The sequence below is a fragment of the Bos indicus x Bos taurus genome, chromosome 15 (assembly GCF_003369695.1).
Source record: "Bos indicus x Bos taurus breed Angus x Brahman F1 hybrid chromosome 15, Bos_hybrid_MaternalHap_v2.0, whole genome shotgun sequence".
In the NCBI taxonomy this organism is placed as follows: Eukaryota; Metazoa; Chordata; class Mammalia; order Artiodactyla; family Bovidae; genus Bos; species Bos indicus x Bos taurus.
The window spans coordinates 45,141,421-45,162,610 of NC_040090.1; positions in this window are offsets into that span (position 1 = coordinate 45,141,421).

The window sequence follows — 21,190 nt, forward strand, 5'->3', positions numbered from 1 at the left end:
CTAAGATTCAGTTGATTTTTTTTTTTAAGTTTTGTTGAGATAAGTGTCATGACTGACAATTTTCCATCTTAATCATTTTTAAGTGTACCTTCCCTGGTGGCTCAGATGGTAAAGCGTCTGTCTACAGTGCGGTAGACCCGGGTTCGATCCCTGGGTTGGGAAGATCCCCTGGAGAAGGAAATGGCAATCCACTCCAGGACTATTGCCTGGAAAATCCCATGGACAGAGGAGCCTGGTAGGCTACAGTCCATGGGGTCACAAAGAGTCGAACATGACTGAACAACTTCACTTCTGCGGTATTAAATATACTCATAATGTGGTACAACCATCACCATCATCCATCTTCATAACTTTTAATCTCATAAAGCTAAAACCCTATACCCTTTAAACAATAACCTCTCCCCCCAGTCCCTGACAACCACAATTCTACTTTCTCTGTCTAGATTTTGACTACTCTAAATACCTACTTCAGATAAATAGAAACATGTAGTATTTGTCTTTTTGTGACTGGTTCATTTCAGTCACCATAATATCCTCAAGGTTTATCCATGTTGTAGCTATGTCAGAGTTTCCTTCCTTTTAAAAGCTGAAAAGTATGCTATTATATGTTTATACTACATTTTACCATTCAATCATCAATGATGAACAAATAGATTGTTTCCATGTTTGAGCTATTGTGAATAAAACTGCTATGAACATGGGTGTACAAAGGTCTATTTGAGTCCTTGTTTCCAATTCTTTTGGGCATATACCCAGAAGTGGAATGCTAGATCATATGGTAACTGTATTTTTAAGGAGCTGCCATACTCTTTTCCATAGTAGCTGTACCATTTTACTTTCCCACCAACAACATACAAGGATTCTAGTTTCTCCACACCCCCATTAACATGTTATTTTTGGTCTTTCTTTTTTCTTTTTTGGTAGGACCCACTCTAATGGATGTATGTCATTATAGTTTTGATTTGCATTTTCCTAATGATTAGTGATGTTGAGCATGCTTCATTTGCTTATTGACCATTTATAGACAACCTAATTTTTTTTCTTTTCTGACTGTGCTGCACAGCTATGGAGGATCTTAGTTCCCCATCAGAGCAACTTAGTTGCTCCTGCAGTGAAAGCATGGAGTTCTAACCACTGGACCACCAGGGAATCCCCTCTTTTTGGCCATTTATATATTTTCTTTGGAGAAATGTCCTTTGCCAAATTTTTAATCAGTTTGTTTTTGTTGTTATTAAGTTTTAAGAGTTCTCTGTATACTCTGAAAATTAATTCCTTATCATATATATGCTTTGTAAATATTTTCTTTTATTCTGTGAGTTGCCCTTTTATTTTATTGGCAGTTTCTTTTAAAAAAAATTTTATTTATTATTATTATTTTGGCTGTGCAAATCTTCATTTCTTCACAGGCTTCTCTCTGGTTGTGGTGAATGGGGGCTCCTCTCCAGTTGCGGTGCTTGGGCTTCTCATTGCGGTGGCTTCTCTTGTGGTGGAGCACAGGCTCTAGGGCACACAGGCTTTAGTAATATTGGTGCACAGGCTTATTAGTTGCTGCTTCCAGGCTCTAGAGTATAGGCTCAAAACTTCTGGCTCACAGGCTTAGTTGCTTCTTGGCACGTGAGATCTTCCTGGATCAGGAATGGAATCTGTGACTCCAACATTGGCAGGTGGATTCTTTACCAGCTAGCCACCAGGAAAGCATGACAGTGTTTTTTGATGTTCTAAATTTTTAAATTTTCATAAAGCATAAATGTCCATTTTTAATTTTGTCACCTGTGCCTTTGGTGGCGCATCTAGGAAATCATTGCTAAATCCAATATTGTATAGCTTTTGTCCTATTTTTCCTCCTAAGAGTTCTATATTTTTAGGTCTTACATGTGAGTTTTTGATCCATTTTGAGGTAATTTTGGTATCTCATGTTAGATTAAAGTCCATTTCTTTTGCATGTGAATATCCAGTTTTCCTGGGCTTCCCAGGTGGCACTAGTAATAAAGAACCCCTTGCCAATTCAGGAATAAGAGACATGGGTTCAATCCCTGGATTGGGAAGATCCCCTGGAGGAGGGCATGGCAACCCACTCCAGTATTCTTGCCTGGAGAATCCTATGGACGGAGAAGCATGGTGGGCTACAATCTATAGGGTCCCAGAGAGTCAGACATGACTAAAGTGACGTAGCATGCAAGCATCCAGGTTTTCCAGTATCATTTGCAAAAAAGCTGTCCTTTTCCCACTGAACTGTCTTGGCACCATTGTCAAAAATCATTTGGCCACATATGCAAATAGTTTATTTCTTGACTTTTTATTTTATTCCATTTGTGTATGTATATATGTGTGTGTGTGTGTGTCTGTTTTTATGCAAGTACCACATTGTGTATGGTCAATTGCTCTTTGACAAGGATGCCAAGACAGTTCAATGGAGAAATAATAGTACTTATAATAAATGATACTGGGACAATTGAGTATCCATGTACAAAAGAATGAGGTTGGATTCCTACTCACATCCCATACAATATTCAACTCAAACAGACCAAAGACCTAAATTTAACAACTAAAATCACAAAGCTCTTAGAAGAAAACATAGAAATAAATCTTTGTGACTTTTAATTAGGCAATAGTTTCTTAACTATGACACCCAAAGCACAAGCAACCAAAGGAAAAAAGATAATTTGAACTTCACCAAAAGTAAAACTTTTGTGCCAAAGGATACCATCAAGAAAGTGAAAAGAAAACCTACAGGATAGGGGAAAATATTTAGAAATTACATATTAAATAAAGGAGTTATATTCAAAGTATATAAAGAACTCTTACAACTCAACAACAGAAAGACAACCTAATTTTTAAATGGGCTAAAATCCTTGAAATTGAAGGATTTAATAGACACTTCTTCAAGGAAGATATGCAAATGACCAATAAGCACATGAATATATACTCAACATCGTTAGTCATTCAGTTTAGTTCAGTCACTCAGTCATGTCTGATTCTTTGCAACCCCGTGGACTTCAGCATGCCAGGTTTGCCTGTCCATCACCAACTCCCAGAGTTTACTCAAACTCATGTCCATCGCATCAGTGATGCCATCCAACTATCTCATCCTCTGTCGTCCCCTTCTCCCACCTTCAATCTTTCCGAGGATCAGGGTCTTTTCCAATGAGTCAGTTTTTTTGCATTAGGTGGCCAAAGTATTGGAGATTCAGATCAGTATCAGTCCTTCCAATGAATATTCCAGACTGATTTCTTTTAGGATTGACTGATTAGATCTCCCTGCAGTCCAAGGGACTCTCAAGAGTCTTCTCCATTCAATCCAGTTCAGTTGCTCAGTCGTGTCTGACTCTTTGTGACCCCATGAATTGCAACATGCCAGGCCTCCCTGTCCATCACCAACTCCCGGAGTTTACCCAAACTCATGTCCATCGAGTTGGTGATGCCATCCAGCCATCTCATCCTCTGTTGCACGCTTTTCCTCCTGCCCCCAATTCCTCCCACCATCAGGGTCTTTTCCAATGAGTCAACTCTTCACATGAGGTGGCCAAAGTATTAGAGTTTCAGCTTCAGCATCAGTCCTTCCAATGAACACCCAGGACTGATCTCCTTTAGGATGGACTGATTGGATCTCCTTGCAGTCCAAGGGACTCTCAACTTCTCCAACACCACAGTTTAAAAGCATCAATTCTTCAGTGCTCAGCTTTCTTTATAGTCCAACTCTCACATCCATACATGACCACTGGAAAAACCATAGCCTTGACTAGATGAAATGCAAATCAAAATCATTAGGGAAATGCAAATCAAAACCACAATTGAGATACCACTGTATACCATAGAATGGATATTTTTAAAAAAATGATCACTAAGAATTAGCAAAGAAAAAAAAAGACTTCAATAAATAATACAGAAAGTTATTTAAATAAAGAAATATTGGTAGGGGAAAAAGAGTGAAAACATGGAGAAATTGGATTGTTATACCTTGCTGATGGAAATGTAAGGTGCACTTTGGAAAACAATATTGTATAACCTTAAAATATTAAATATACAGTTGAATGACCCAGAAATCCTCCTCCTAGGTATATACCTAAGAGGACTGAAAACATGTGCACTCAAAAACTTGCACACAAATGTTCGTAAAATGTGTCATTCATAAAAAGTAAAAGTCAAAATGATCTAAATATCCATCAACTGTAGTATATTTATATATTAACAATAAAAATAAATTAAGCACTAGTATATGCTACAACATAGATGAACCTTGAAAACATTATGCTAATGAAACAAGCTAGACACAGCATACCAAGTATCATATAACTCCTTTTATATGAAATGCTCAGAATTGGTTAATTCATTGAGAAAGAACTTAGATTAATTGTTGTCAGGTGCTGGGAAAGGGAGGATGACTGCTAATAAGGAGAGAGTTTCTTTAGGGGGTTATGAAATTACAAAGTGGTGATAGTGTTACCACTTTAGGACTTTAGGACTTTCACCACTTCAGGACTGATCCTAAAGAAGATCAGTCCTGGATGTTCATTGGAAGGACTGATGTTGAAGTTGAGACTCCAATACTTTCCTGAGGCCAAGAGCCGACTCATTTGAAAAGACCCTGATGTTGGAAAAGATTGAAGGCGGGAGGAGAGGGGATGACAGAGGCTGAGATGGTTGGATGACATCACTGACTCAATGGACATGAGTTTGGATAAACTCCAGAAGTTGGTGATGGACAGAGAGGCCTGGTGTGCTGCAGTCCATGGAGTTGCAAAGAATCAGACACGACTGAGCAACTGACTTGAACTGACAGTGTTACCAAATGTAAGTTCTTGTTCCCAACTCACAGCAAGGCAGGTAAACCAAAAGTTTGGAGTCCAAAGCAGAGAAAAGTTTATCACAGGGCCAAGCAAGGAGAACAGGTAGCTCATGCTCAAAAACCTGAACTCCCTGATGGTTTTCTGGGAGAACATTTTTTTTTCTTTTCAGTTTTATTTATTTATTTTTTACTTTATAATATTGTATTCGTTTTGCCATACATTGACATGAATCTGCCATCGGTGTACATGTGTTCCCCACCCTGAACCCCCTCCCACCTCTCTCCCCATCCCATCCCTCTGGGTCATCCCAGTGCACCAGCCCCGAGCACCCTGTATCATGCATTGAACCTGGACTGGCGATTTGTTTCACATATGATAATTCATATGTTTCAATGCCTTTCTCCCATATCATTCTGCCCTTGCCCTCTCCCACAGAGTCCAAAAGACTGCTATACATCTGTGTCTCTTTTGCTGTCTCACATACAGGGTTATTGTTACCATCTTTCTAAATTCCATATATATGTGTTAGTATACTATATTGGTGTTTTTGTTTTTTTTTTTCTGGCTTACTTCACTCTGTATAATAGGCTCCAGTTTCATCCACCTCATTAGAACTAATTCAAATGTATTCTTTTTAATGGCTGGGTAATACTCCATTGTGTATATGTGCCACAGCTTTCTTATCCATTCATCTGCTGATGGACATCTAGGTTGCTTCCATGTCCTGGCTATAATAAAGTGCTGCGATGAACACTGGGGTACACGTGTCACTTTCAATTCTGGTTTCCTCGGTGTGTATGCCCCACAGTGGGATTGCTGGGTCATATGGCAGATCTATTTCCAGTTTTTTAAGGAATCTCCACACTGTTCTCCATAGTGGTTGTACTGGTTTGCATTCCTACCAACAGTATAAGAGGGTTCCCTTTTATCCACACCCTCTCCAGCATTTATTGCTTGTAGACTTTTGGATAGCAGCCATTCTGACTGGCGTGAAATGATACCTCATTGTGGTTTTGATTTGCATTTCTCTGATAATGAGTGATGTTGAGCATCTTTTCATATGTTTGTTAGCCATCTGTATGTCTTCTTTGGAGAAATGTCTGTTTATTTCTTTGGCCCACTTTTTGATTGCGTCATTTATTTTTCTGAAATTGAGCTGTAGGAGTTACTTTTATATTTTTGAGATTAATTCTTTGTCCGTTGCTTCGTTTGCTATTATTTTCTCCCATTTTGAAGGCTATCTTTTTACCTTGCTTATAGTTTCCTTTGTTGTGCAGAAGCTTTTAATTTTAATTAGGTCCCATTTGTTTATTTTTGCTTTTGTTTCCAATATTCTGGGAGGTGGGTCATAGAGAATCCTGCTGTGGTTTATGTTGGAGAGTGTTTTGCCTATGTTTTCCTCCAGGAGTTTTATAGTTTCTGGTCTTATGTTTAGGTCTTTAATCCATTTTGAGTTTATTTTTGTGTATGGTGTTAGAAAGTGATCTAGTTTCATTCTTTTACAAGTGGTTGACCTGTTTTCCCAGCACCACTTGTTGAAGAGATTGTCTTTTCTCCATTGTATATTATTGCCTCCTTTGTCAAAGATAAGGTGTCCATAGGTGTGTGGGTTTATCTCTGGGTTTTCTATTTTGTTCCATTGATCTATATTTCTGTCTTTGTGCCAGTACCATACTGTCTTGATGACTGTGGTTTTGTAGTAGAGCCTGAAGTCAGGCAGGTTGATTCCTCCAGTTCCATTATTCTTCTCAAGATTGCTTTGGCTATTTGAGGTTTTTTTGTATTTCCATACAAATTGTGAAATTATTTGTTCTAGTTCTCTGAAAAATACCTTTGGTAGCTTGATAGGGATTGCATTGAATCTATAGATTGCTTTGGGTAGTATACTCATTTTCACTATATTGATTCTTCTGATCCATGAACATGGTATATTTCTCCATCTATTTGTGTCCTCTTTGATTTCTTTCACCAGTGTTTTATAGTTTTCTATATATAGGTCTTTAGTTTCTTTAGGTAGATATATTCCTAAGTATTTTATTTTTTTCATTGCAATGTAAATGGAATTGTTTCCTTAATTTCTCTTTCTGTTTTTCTCATTATTAGTGTATAGGAATCAAGGGATTTCTGTGTGTTGATTTTATATCCTGCAACTTTACTATATTCATTGATTAGCTCTAGTACTTTTCTGGTGGAGTCTTTAGGGTTTTCTATGTAGAGGATAATGTCATCTCCAAACAGTGAGAGTTTTACTTCTTCTTTTCCAATCTGGATTCCTTTTATTTCTTTTTCTGCTCTGATTGCTGTGGCCAAAACTTCCAAAACTATGTTGAATAGTAGTGGTGAGAGTGGGCACCCTTGTCTTGTTACTGACTTCAGGGCAAATGCTTTCAATTTTTCACCATTGAGGATAATGTTTGCTGTGGGTTTATCATATATGGCTTTTATTATGTTGAGGTATGTTCCTTCTATTCCTGCTTTGTGGAGGGTTTTTTTCATAAATGGATGCTGAATTTTGTCAAAGGCTTTCTCTGCATCTATTGAAATAATCATTTGGTTTTTATTTTTCAATTTGTTAATGTGGTGTATTACATTGATTGATTTGCAGATATTGAAGAATTCTTGCATCCCTGGGATAAAGCCCACTTGGTCATAGTGTATGATCTTTTTTAATATGTTGTTGGATTCTGTTTGCTAGAATTTTGTTAAGGATTTTTGCATCTATGTTCATCAGTGATATTGGCCTGTAGTTTTCTTTGTTTGTGGCCTCTTTGTCAGGTTTTGGTATTAGGGTGATGGTGGCCTCATAGAATGAGTTTGGAAGTTTACCTTCCTCTGCAATTTTCTGAAAGAGTTTGAGTAGGATAGGTGTTAGCTCTTCTCTAAATTTTTGGTAGAATTCAGCTGTGAAGCCGTCTGGTCCTGGGCTTTTGTTTGCTGGAAGATTTCTGATTACAGTTTCAATTTCTGTGCTTGTGATGGGTCTGTTCTGAGAGAACATTTTATAGGCAAAATTTGGGGTTAGGGCTATAGGGTATGTAACTGTCTTTTTTAAAAAATATTTTTTATTTTACTTATTTGGGTATGCCAGATCTTAATTGTGACAAGTAGCATCTTTGATGCAGCATTCAAGATATTTAGCTGCAGCATGTGGGATCTAGTTCCCTGACCAGGGATTGAACTTGGGCCCCCTGCATTGGGAGCATGGAGTTTTAGCCACTAGGCCACCAGGAAAGTCCCATATGTGACTGTCTTCTGATTGATTGATGGTGAGGTAACAGAGCAGTGTTCTAGGAATCTTCTACTCAGCCCAAAGTTACCATCTTCCACCTAAGATGAGAGCCTTAGTTCTTGGCTCAAAGACATTGTATATTCCTTTAATGCGAACCAGGATCTTGCTTTAATCGCTACACTATAGTTTCTTGATTGTTCCTCCTTTGTTTCTGCATTCCTTTACTTCCCTGATTAACAAAGTTTGAATCAACTCTTTGAAGTTCAAGGAGGTCTAGGAGGCTGACCCCCTGCTGTGCTGCAGTCCATGGGGTCTCAAAGAGTCAGACACACTGAGTGAATGAACTGAACTGAACTGAGGAGGCTGAAGCCTTTATCCTGTAAACAAGAAACTGAGACGGAAAAGGCTTTTTTGCCCAGGAAGGCTCCACAGGATCCCATTCAGTTTCAATAATTGCACAACTCTGTAAATATACTAAGAACCACTGAGTTGCACACTGTAAAAGGGTAAATTTTATGGTCTGCGGAATATACCTCAATCAAATCATTATTAAAAAAAGAACACTTACCCAAAGACCTCATTTCAAGTGTGATGAAATTTAGATCCAAAGAATTTGACTGTTGACACACATGCCAGTGGCTTCTCTTCAAACGAAGCTATAAAAACAAGCCACAAGCTGGGTTAAAATATTGGAAAACAATCTATCTCATAATGACATTTATCCAGGATATGCAATGCATTCCATAATAAAAAGACAGCTCAATTTTTGGACAAAAGATTTAAAGATCTTTTCTTTAACCGAAAAGGATATATGAAGGGCAAATTAAAAAAATGCTTAATATCATTACTGATTAGAGAAATGCCAATTAAAGTAACTATTAGAGACATCTACACACCCACTAGAATTGTTAGGGAACCATTGATTGAAACTGCCTGCCTTGGCCAGACACAATGATAACTGCTTGCCTGAGTTGTCTCACGACAGAAGGTCCTGATAGAGAACACAGTGACTGGTGATCAGGAGAGTTTAGGAGGGGCCCAACTGAGGAGGTAGGAGACAAAATGTCCTGCCAACCTTCATGAAGCCCTCATGCTGGAATCCATTTTGACTGAGAGATGCATGTGCCGCCAGGAAGGACCTTGAGTCACCGTATATGGGCCAAGTGAAATATTGGCCAGAGACTACCTATAAGCTAACTCCATTACAGTAAAACCTGACACTGAGAGCCACATAGCAAAGCATTCTCCTGGGTTCTCTTACCCTGCTCCTCTCCAACCAGGTGACCTCTCCCAATAAAGTCTTTTGCTTTGTCAGCTTATGTGTCTCCTTGGACTACCCATTTCTGAGTGGAGACAAGAGCCCACTCCCAAGCCCTGAAAGGGCAACAGAATGACCAAAATGAAAGGACTGACAATACAAACTGTTAAAAAGTATGTGAAACAACTAGATTGTTTACAATTGCCAGTGGGAACAAGAAATGGTATAGTCACTTTAGAAAACAGTTTGCAATTCCTTATAAACTTAAATGTGCACCTACTATCTAACTCAGAAATCCCACTTACTGCATGTACACCCAAAAGAAATGAAAACACGTTCACTCAAAGACTTGTTGTATATGAGTGTTCACAGTAGACTTATTAATAAAAGTTAAAAAAAAAACACCTGAGAACAACCCAAAATATTCAATTGACAAACAGATGAAAACTGTGATATATTCATAAAAGGGCATGCAATTCAGCCATAAATAAGCAAATTACTGATATGTACAACACTGATGAATTTCAAAAACATTATGCTAAATAGAAGAAGCCAGACATGAAATTTTTGAAAAGACAAAGCTGTAGTGATAAAAATCAGATATATGTTTTCCACGGGCCCAGCAGAAGGGAAGGAGATTGTCTGTCAAGTTCAGTTCAGTTCAGTTACTTGGTCTTGACCGACTCTTTGTGACCCCATGGACTGAAGCACATCAGACTTCCCTGTCCATCATCAACTCCCAGAGCTTACTCAAACTCATGTCCATCGAGTTGGTGATGCCATCCAACCATCTCATCCTCTGTTGTCCCTTTCTTCTCCTGCCTTCAATCTTTCCCAGCATCAGAGTCTTTTCCAATGAGTCAGTTCTTCGCATCAGATAGTCAGAGTATTGGAGTTTTAGCTTCAGCATCAGTCCTCTAATGAATATTCAGGACTGATTTCCTTTTGGATTGACTGGCTGGATCTCCTTGCAGTCCAAGGGATTCTCAAGAGTCTTCTCCAACAACACAGTTCTAAAGCATCAATTCTTTGGTGCTCAGCTTTCTTTCTAGTCCAACTCTCACATCCATACATAACCACTGGAAAAACCATAGCTTGGACTAGTTGGACTTTTGTTGGCAAAGCAATGTCTCTGCTTTGTAATATGCTATCTAGGTAGGATTTTGTGGTGATGAAAATGAAATATTCTACATCGTGATGATGGTGGTAGTTACAGGACTATACATGTTTTCAGAACTCATCAAATTATACCTAAAATGGTACCTTGCATATGCAAGGTAATATATTATCAAAGTAGATTTTTAAAAAGAGCATCACCCTAAAACCTCCTTTAAGGGTAAAAACATTGAAATTTAAAGATGATACAAGTAGCCAAAGTTGGAAGTACATCTAGCATTAAAACCAGTTCTTGATTCTTTATCTAGGTCTATTTGTATTACAACTTGTAGCTTTTTTTTTTTTTTTAAGAAGAAAAGCAACAAATGTACTTTTACTTATTTGGTTTCCCACCTCTACTGTTCGCTGGATCTTCCTTGGAACACGGTAGTTAAATGTTTTCATTAGTAGGTTTGTCTTCTATTTAGCTCAACCTGGGATCAATAATAACTGATAATAAATAATTCACTGTAGTCCTCAATTGAATGACAGACTGTCCTACAGTTTCTAAATCCTTTCAGAAAGAGGACTAATAATTTTCCCTGTCAGCTCTTTGAAGGACTAAGAAAAACAGGAAATCTCAGACAGTGGTTTGATATAAATAAAAGGTGTTGTTTCCAGGCTTCTGGCTTGTTTCGTGTTTTTCTATGGTCTTGTTTCAAAAGAAAGCAAACAAGACTTGGAGAACTCGGAACAACTCAGGGTGGTGAAGGATGTTTTTACAGACTTCTTTGGGAAAATGCAGGGGAGCCCCCTGGTGTAGCTTCTTGATACTGCACTTGGGTGATGCTGCCATCAAATGGAAAGAGAGGAAACACCTGCTAGTCTCACGTCTTGTTCATTCAGATGTTCCAGCGCCTTTATGTTGTCATGGTGACTAGCCTAGCTAATGCAGAATGTCTGTGACTTGGATGTATTTCAACACAGATTATGAAGAGTCTATTATTTTCTAGGTGTTAGATTGATGCATAGATAATTGTCACTTGGAGACATCAAAAGTCAAATGTTACAGAAATGTATTGCTTATAAAGTGCTCTTACGCAAATTATTGGGTTTGAAATATCATAGGTACTATTATTCTAACTTACTACATATAAGGAAACTGAGGCTCAGAAAAGCAGAGATTTTTCCAGTGGTACTTAATTTATTTTTGGTGGTATCAGGTCTTAGTTGCAGCATGCAGGCTCTTCATTGTGGCATACCGGCTTCTCCCAAGTTGTGGTGTGTGGGCTCAGTAGTAGCAGCTCATTGGTTTAATTGCTCACAGCACGTGGGATCTTAGTTCCAGGGCTCAAATCCCTGTTCCCTGCATTGGAGGGTGGATTCTTAACCACCAGGGAATTCCCCAGGAATACTTTTTCATAAAGCATTTTAAAATTGAACACTTTGTATTATGTAATACACCCTTGGCCAGGTTCCAGGAATATAAGGGAAATAAGTTCAAGAACGTTACTGTTGGTTGTAAGATAGAAAAAGCAAGAGAATTCCAATAAAACATCTACTTCTGCTTCACTGACTATGCTAAAGACTATGTGTGGATCACAACAAACTGGAAAATTCTTAAAGAGATGGGTATACCAGAACACCTTACCTGCCTCCTGAGAAACCTGTATACAGGTCAAGAAGTAACAGTTAGAATGGGACATGGAAAAACGGACTGGTTCCAAATTGGGAAAGGAATGTGTCAAGGCTGTATATTGTCACCTTGCTTATTTGACTTATATACAGAGTACATCATGAAAATGCCAGGCTGGATGAAGCACAAGCTGGAATCAACCTTGCTGGGAGACATATCAATAACCTCAGATATGCAGATGACACCACCCTAATGGCAGAAAGTGAAGAGGAACTAAAGAACCTGTTGATGAAGGTGAAAGAAGAGAGTGAAGAAGCTGGCTTAAAACTCAACATTCAGAAAATGATCATGGTATCTGGTCCTATCACTTCATGGCAAATAGATGAGGAAATGATGGAAACAGTGACAGACTTTATTTTCTTTATTTTCTTGGGCTCCAAAATCACTGCAGATGGTGACTACTGCCATGAAATTAAAAGACGCCTGTTCCTTGGGAGAAAAGCTATGACAAACCTAGACAGCATATTAAAAAGCAGAGACATTGCCCACAAAGGTCTGTATAGTCAAAGCTATGGTTTTTCCAGTAGTCATGTATGGATGTGAGAGTTGGACAATAAAGAAGGTTGAGTGCTGAAGAACTGATGCTTTTGCACTGTGGTGTTGGAGAAAACTCTTGAGAATCCCTTGGACACTAGGCAATCAAACCAGTCAATCCTAAAGGAAAGCAGTCCTGAATATTCACTGGAAGGACTGATGCTGAAGCTGAAACTCCAATACTTTGGCCACCTCATGTGAAGAGTTGACTCATTGGAAAAGACTCTGATGCTGGGAAAGATTGAAGGCAGGAGGAGAAGGGGACGACAGAGGATGAGATGGTTGGATGGCATCGCCAACTTGATAGACATGAGTTTGAGTAAGCTCCAGGAGTTGGTGATGGACAGGGAGGCCTGGCGTGCTGCAGTCCATGGGGTCTTAGAGTCAGACACGACTGAGCGATTGAACTGAACTGAGGTCCAAATGATTTCAATGAGCCCAGAGCTATGCATTTTCCCAAACTTAGAAAAGCACACAATTCATTAACTTGAGGTGTCTGGTTTTCTTAATCAACAGTAATTTTTTGAAGTTTCAACTACCTGGTCTTTGTTTCGAAAATTCTTATACATCCTGGTCCCTCTCTTACTTCTTTGGAGCAGACTCTCTGAGCTGAGATGCTGCATCCTGGTCTTAAGTCCTCAGTTTTGTCACCAAATGAAACATAATTCTCAACTTTTAGGTTGTGCAGTGTTTTCAGTCTGCAGATTATTACCAGGGTCTGGAGGAAGGGAGAAGAGGGGGTTGTTGTTTAATGGGTTAGGGTTTTAGATTTATACAATGAAAAATCTCTGGAGATCTGTTTGATGACAATGTGAATTACTTAGCACTATTTATGTAATGTGTTTTACCACAATAATTTTTTTTTAAATCATCACAGAAAAAACAGTTAAAATTTAGAAAAAAAAAAAGATTCATTTCAATGAACTGAAACTAGTCATTCATTGAAACACTGAAAAGAAAATGAAAAGGCAAATCACATACCAGGAGAAACTATTTTTTTTTAAATTTTATTTTATTTAACTTTACAATATTGTATTGGTTTTGCCATATATCAAAATGAATCTGCCACAGGTATACATGTGTTCCCCATCCTGAACCCTCCTCCTTCCTCCCTCCCCATACCATCCCTCTGGGTCGTCCCAGTGCACCAGCCCCATGCATCCAGTATCGTGCATCAAACCTGGACTAGTGACTCGTTTCATATATGATATTATACATATTTCAAGGAGAAACTATTAAATATGTGTATCTTCAGTCGAGGCAGTGATACTCCCTCCAAATTTCCCTTCTACAACTGCCAGGTATTTGGGCTGCTAAAAGCTTGACAGTTAGGTCTGCCTCTAGACATTGCCTTTGATGAAAAGAGAAAAAAATGTTAAGATGGAAGAGAAGAGGAAAGATAAGGGCATCCAGAGAGAGGGGAGGAAAACTAGGGTTTCGTGGAAACATGGAAATCACAGGAAGAACATGCATCACAAAAGAGGTAGTTTGTCAATTCTCCTGAGTGATTATGTAAGAGAATGATTAAATATGTATGCACAATGGCATACCTGATAGCATTATGGAGGTCACTGGAGATAAGAGGTAAGAACAATTTAGTTATGTAATGGGGGCAGAAGCCAGACTGTATTGTGTTCACAAGGAGGAGGTAAGCAAATAGGCCCAGTAAGAGAAAGAGCTCTGAAAAAAATTTGAATGCAAAGGGGAAGAGTGAATTAGGTTAGCCCCTGGAGCAGCTATATGGGTTGGATGGCAAAATGTTTAAAAATTCAATTATTTTTTAATAAGAATAATAATATTGGGTTAGCAAAAAGTTTGCTTGGATTTCTCCATAAGATGCTATAAGAGCTTTTGGGAAAATCTGAATGAACTTTTTGGCCAACTCAATTGTCAATTGCTCCTGAGTGATTATGTAATAGAATGACTAAATATGTATGTACATGTATGTACAATGGCACTTGGTTTAAATTTTTTAAATTATACATTGAGTAGTCTTACAGTCTTACTCTAGTTCCCCACAATCCTCTTCCGTACTCTGATCTTTATATGTAACCACTATCTATCATTTTTTGGATCTTTCCATTATTTCTTTAGGCAGATATAAACACTTACTAATGTAGTGAATGTGAATGTAATGTAAATGAATAATCCTCCCCTCTTTCTTACACCAAAGCAGCATAGCTTTGATTTTTTTCACTTAACAATAGATCCTGTGTATCTTTTCAGACTAGTACCTATACAGGGATACAGGTTGTTTCCAATCATTTGCTACTGTAAATGATGCTACATTGGCTAATCTTATACAGTTGAAAGTTTATATGTATTGGTATGTTTTTAGGTTAATGTTTCAGAAGTGAGATTTCTGGATTAAAGATTGGAGCATTTTAAATTTTGATGGATAACATCAAATTGCCTTCCATGGGGTTTCTATCATTTTGTTCTCTCAGGCATTATGTGAAAATGCCTGTTTCCCCTAGCTCTAGTCACAGAAAATGCTATCCCACCTTTGAGTTTTTTATAATCTCATGAGTGGTCATTGTTATTTTAATATACTTTTATTTTGCATTTATCTTATTATGAAAGCAGTTGAACATGTTTCTGTATGTTTAAAAACAATTTGCATTTTTTATAAAGAACTTTGTCTCTCAAAGAGTCTTATTGCTTATATCTTTATCTATTTTTCCTTTGGATTATTGGCCTTTTTCTTCTCAATTTCTCAGAGTTCTTGATATATTAGGGGAGAGGGAGGTTTTAATGACACAAGTGGGAAGAGAATAATAAAGCAAGTTTAGTAAGAAGAGTTGGGGAATAATATCAAAGGCAAAAATGCAAATATTAGCCTTAAGTAAGAGATAGGATACATGTTGCTGTTCAGTCGATAAGTCAAGTCTGACTCTTCATGATCCCATGAATTGCAGCATGCAGGGCTTCTCTGTTATTCACTGTCTCCCGGAGTTTGCTCAACCCGTGTCCATTGAGTTAGTGATGCCATCCAACCACCTTATCCTTTGTTGCCCCATGATGTTGCCCTCAGTCTTTCCCAGAATCAGGGTCTTTTCCAATGAGTCAGCTCTTCACATCAGGTGGCCAAAGTATTGGAGCTTCAGCTTCAACAATCAGTTTTCCAATGCATATTCAGTGTTGATTTCCTTTAGGATTGAGTGGTTTGATTTCCTTGCAGTCCTAGGGACTCTCAAGAGTCTTCTCCAGCACCATAGTTCAAAAGCATCAATTCTTCGGTGCTCCAGCCTCCTTTATGGTCCAACTCTCACAACCCACTACAACTTTTGGAAAAACCATAGCTTTGACTATATGGACCTTTGTTGACAAAGTGATGTCTCTGCTTTTAATATGCTATCTAGATTTGTCATAGCTTTTCTTCCAAGGAGCAAGTGTCTTTTAATTTCATGGCTGCAGTCCCCATCCTCAGTGATTTTGGAGCCCAAGAAAAGAAAATCTTTCACTGTTTCTACTTTTCCCCCATCTATTTGCCATGAAGTGATGGGATCAGATGTCATGATCTTAGTTTTTTGAATGTTGAGTTTTAAGCCAGTTTTTTCACTCCTCTTTCACACTCATCAAGAGGCTCTTTTGTTACATTACAACAAAATTGACAGAGGGAATTGGGTCCATGTACAGTTGGATATGAGGATTTTGTGGTAGAGCTTTGAGAGTACCAGATTATCAGCTCTACTTTCACAATTAAATAGCGGGTTAGTTCATCTGCAGAGACTTGATAAGGGGCCAAAGATGGGAAGAGAGATGTTTAGAAGGCTGAGAATGGGATGTCTAATTTAGTGATTTTACAGGCAAAATAGTTTTAGGTGAAAATAATGACCAGGATGTACTATTGGGACTATGTGACTGAAGTGACAGGGGTGGAGGTTACTGAAAATAAAATGTTCAGGAGATCAAAAGTCAGGACATTAGATCATTAGTACTCTCCAGACATGGAAGTCACCTATGGAGATGTCAGGTGTAAGAGTAGAGAGGAAGGTTTATGAGCTGAGTGCCTGAGTCTACAACGACTGAGAGGTAGAATCTAGGATGTCAAAAGATGACAGGCACAAGGAAGACTAGAAGGTGATAAAGCCGAGTGACAAGAACTATGAAAAAGCAGAGATTTTTACAATTGGATAGAAGCTGCTGCTGCTGCTAAGTCGCTTCAGTCGTGTCCAACTCTGTGCGACTCCATAGATGGCAGCCCACCAGGCTCCACTGTCCCTGGGATTCTCCAGGCAAGAACACTGGAGTGGGCTGCCATTTCCTTCTCCAATGCATGAAAGTGAAAAGTGAAAGTGAAGTCGCTCAGTCGTGTCCGACTCCCAGCGACCCCATGGACTGCAGCCCACCAGGCTCCTCCATCCATGGGATTTTCCAGGCAAGAGTACCAGAGTGGGGTGCCATTGCCTTCTCCGTTGGATAGAAGAGTAAGTGTGAAAAATCAACTCTAAGAAAGAGAAAAGAGGCTTCTGACCTCACCTAATATACAGAACTACACAGGGTTGTGAAAGAATGGTAAAGAATCTGCCTGCGATGCAGGAGACCTGGGTTCAATCTCTGGATTGGGAAGATCCCCTGGAGAAGGGAATGGCTACCCACTCCACTATTCTTGCCTGGAGAATTCCGGACAGAAGAGACTGGCAAGCTATAGTCCATGGAGTTGCAAAGAGTCGAACACAACTTAGAGACTAACACTTCTCCCAGGTGGCGCAGTGGTAAAGAATCTGCCTGTCAGTGCAGAGACACAAGTGATGTGGGTTCGGTCCTTAGGTTGGGAAGATTCCCTGGAGTAGGAAATGGCAACCCACTCCAGTATTCTTGCCTGGAAAATTCCATGGACAGAGGAGTCTGGCAGGCTACAGTTCATGGGGTTGCAAAGAAATAGAAACTGACCCTTAGGAATATTATTTATGGATTTTAATATTTTAATAATATAGAAGTTTGAGTTACTATTTATGAACATGAACACTCTTCTACTTGTTGACCTGGGGCAGCCACCTTTGAGAGTCATCTTGTAGGAGACATGTTGCCACTGTTAACACCACTGGCAGCTATAGTTTCATCATTTCAGGTTAAGGTTTGTGATATTGCAAAAGCCTCTCAGCTTTTACTCTGGAGCTTCTCAAGGAGGAGTTTGAATGAGAGGCAAAGGGGATAAGGAGATTGGATGTTTGAAGGAGGAACCCTCACTGAGTGAGAGAAAATTACTAATAGTCCACCATGGGTCAGACCCTGTCCTAAGCACTTTATATGTAAAAAATCATTTAAATCTCATAACCTAGTGAGGTAAGTTGTAATAAACTCACTCTTATTTTTCAGATGAGGAAAACTGAGGAAGAGATATTAGGTGACTTGCCCTGGTGTGTCACACAATTTGTGACAGAATGGAGGCTCAGCCAGTCCTAGCTCCAGAAGCCATGCTCTTGAACACCCTACCATGCCCTTTCCAGAAAAACTACATCCAGATCCTACCTTGGAAATCCCTAAACATGGTATGGGTGTTACTTGGCAGCCGTTCTGGAGCCTTCTCATCATCCCTCAAAGCAAATCTCTCAGGGACTTCCCTAGTGGTCCAGTGGTTAAGACTTTGGGCACCCAATGCACGAGGCCCAGGTTAAATCCCTGGTCAAGGAATTCGATCCCACATGCTGCTATTAAAGACCCCATGTGCCACAGCTAAGACCAGCACAGCCAAATAAATAAATAAAAACATTTATTTATTAAATATTAAAAAAGAAAAGAAAATCTCAAAGAGATTGATTAATCCTGGATTGTGCAAAGAATTAAACTGTGGGGGATGGGGGAAGAGAGAGACAAGAGAATCGGGCTGTACATTATAAAAAATAAAACAGGTTAATGGAAGCAGCGTTCGAATAGGAAGATTTTGAGAAGCAAAACCAGAGTAGAATTGGCCTTTGTGATGGCTCCTCTGTCTTTAGTCGTTCTCTTAAGCTCATGGTCTGGGACCTTGAGGGAGGCATAGTCATTCTGGAATAGTGCCATGAGCTTAGCTTCATGTCTCAGTTCTTAAAGTCTAAGAGGTGGGGGAGATTGTGGGGAAGGGACAGAAGATGCCTCTCTTCCTGCTGTCTCTGTCTCAGAACTGACCTCACAAAACTTCAGATCCACCCAAGTCTTTGGGATCTTTTGAAGAACGCAGAACAAGGAAGTCTCTGATGTATTTCAAACAGCCATGGAGCCTTTGCTATAACCACAGTAAAGCATTATTTATTTTTTACTGAGCTGTTCAGGATAGCAAGTCACAGAATAGGACATGCTGTTTGAGCCCATATTTTTTTTTTAATTACCTCAACAAAGATGTCTGTATCTGTATACAAAAAAACTTTAGATGTCATATATAACCAATGGTGGTTAAATCTGAGGAGCTATTATAAGTATTTATAAATTTGTTTTTCAATCTATAATTTTATTCTTTTTTGACAGTAAACATAGCCTATAAATTTTTAAAAATTAAAAAAAGTATTTAATTGCAACATAAATAGTGGGTCATGGAACCATTTAGCAAGATAAGGTCAAGAAAATGAAAAGGGTTTTCCTGAAAGCTGTGTGTGTCTCAGAGGATAAAGTTAGAAGAATTCGGCCTCTCCACACTACATGTCTGCTTTCCCCATGACAACCAGTCCCTGCAGGGCCACATTAATTGTCAGCACCCTCAACTTGACTTTTTCTGATTTTTTTCTATTCATTCCTCTCTTGGAAGATGCATCTTCACTGTCGGGTCAGGAGATGTGGATACAGTTTTCCGAGCGTACTTGCGCCCACACCAGTGCTCTGCTGGCAGAGGGACACAGTTGTGCACCTTCTTGGACTCACTCACACTTAGAACCACTAGCACCAACCTTGCCACTTCCTGACATGGCAGTTCTGTCATTTATCCTCTGCCTTTTCCCAATCATCCCTGGCTCCTCTGCTGAACAAGATTAATAAATCCCAATGACAGGTTTAATTCTGTCTCTTCTACCTGGTAGGACTGGAGGGTGGCAAAAAAGAAAGAACATCACCCCTCAAAAAAGTGGTGCTCCTGAAGCTTACTCCAAAAGGGTTCAGCAACATCCTAGTTGTCTCTCTATTGAGACAGAGATATCTCTGTGTCTAATGAGGTATGATCCTGTGATGAGCTGTAGTTTTACCTTAACCTTTTCTGCTGGGGCTTGACTAGAATACCTCCCCTAGCATCATCCGTATGCTGTATGTTCTCAACTTTTGCTTGTCCTTGACTTACTATATGAGCTGATGGTATGGCCCAGACTCATGATATCTTTCCTTAGGCATTCTACAAAATAGGAGACGTTTTATCCCACCAAAACACTAACATCAAATATGTCATGAGAATTTCTTAGATTGTCTCACCAGGGTTCTCAGTTATTTCACCAAGCTTCTCAGAGTTTGGTAATGTGCATATATGCTCATGTCATTTGGTTATTACTCTTCATGACATTTTTCTCCTACTAAGAAAGACCGGTTAATCTCTGGATTAACCAGGAAACACCACTAATGCCCCTTAACCAAGACAAATGTCCAACCAGCTGAGTTACTAAGAATTAAAAGGAACGAGGTTGGATATAAACACTCAATAGTATTATTTATCTTGTGTTGCTTAGAAGCAGCATGCTGCCTATCCCTGAGACACTATCACTTTTCTAAAAACTGGGAGTGTCATATCCCCAGAAAATACTTTTTGAAGATGTTGAGGTTTTGTTCTCATCTAGAGCTCTGGGGCTTCTGTGGTGGTCCAGTGGCTAAGACTCCATGACCCTAGTGCAGGGGGCCCAGGTTTGATCCCTGGTCAGGGAACTAGTTCCCATGTGCCACGACTAGGAGTTCACATGCCGCAACTAAGACCCAACAAATAAATAAATATTTAAAAAAAATATGTCTAGAGCTTCTTAATGAATGGTTAAGTCCATTAAAGAAAGTAGTGGGGAAAGAAAGCCTGAGTGTTTTTCAAGTATTGGAGGAATTAAAAGTCTGTGTCCCTGGAGAGGTGGATTAACAAAAAGTGGGAAAAGGCCAGAAGAAGTATGGAAATAATAGCTTCCTTAGAGAAGTCAGAACAACCCAAATGTAGTGTATTGGAAAAACACAGGTAGCTGCACTAAGCCACAGCAGTGGGCACTAAGGGCACTAAGCCCTCCATACTTGGTGGGTTGGTGATCTGTGGCAAAGTTCCCGGTGGCTGAGTGTTCACAACTAAACCGTCTACTTCTGCCTAATGTGATATCTAATGAAACACGATCTTGTGGCAGAACTCATGGACTAAACGAGACTAGGCCATGAGGCTGTCTCTGGTAGTGATCACACTAGACTGAAGGCTAGAGGTCTCTGTCTTATTTACCTTGCAACTCAGTAATCTCTGGAATTTGGATAAAATCCAAAGACAGGGAAGAAGAACCATGAAGAATGATTGACATTGAACTTATCCCTCTTCTTGGGATAAGATTTTATTTGACAGAGAAAAACAAAAAATGTCACACTGTTGGTACCTGCCATGGCAGTGGGAAAGACTGGAGGAATCTGTTTCCGTGAAGCAATCTGGATGATCCTCATGTTAGTGTTTCAAGTTATAG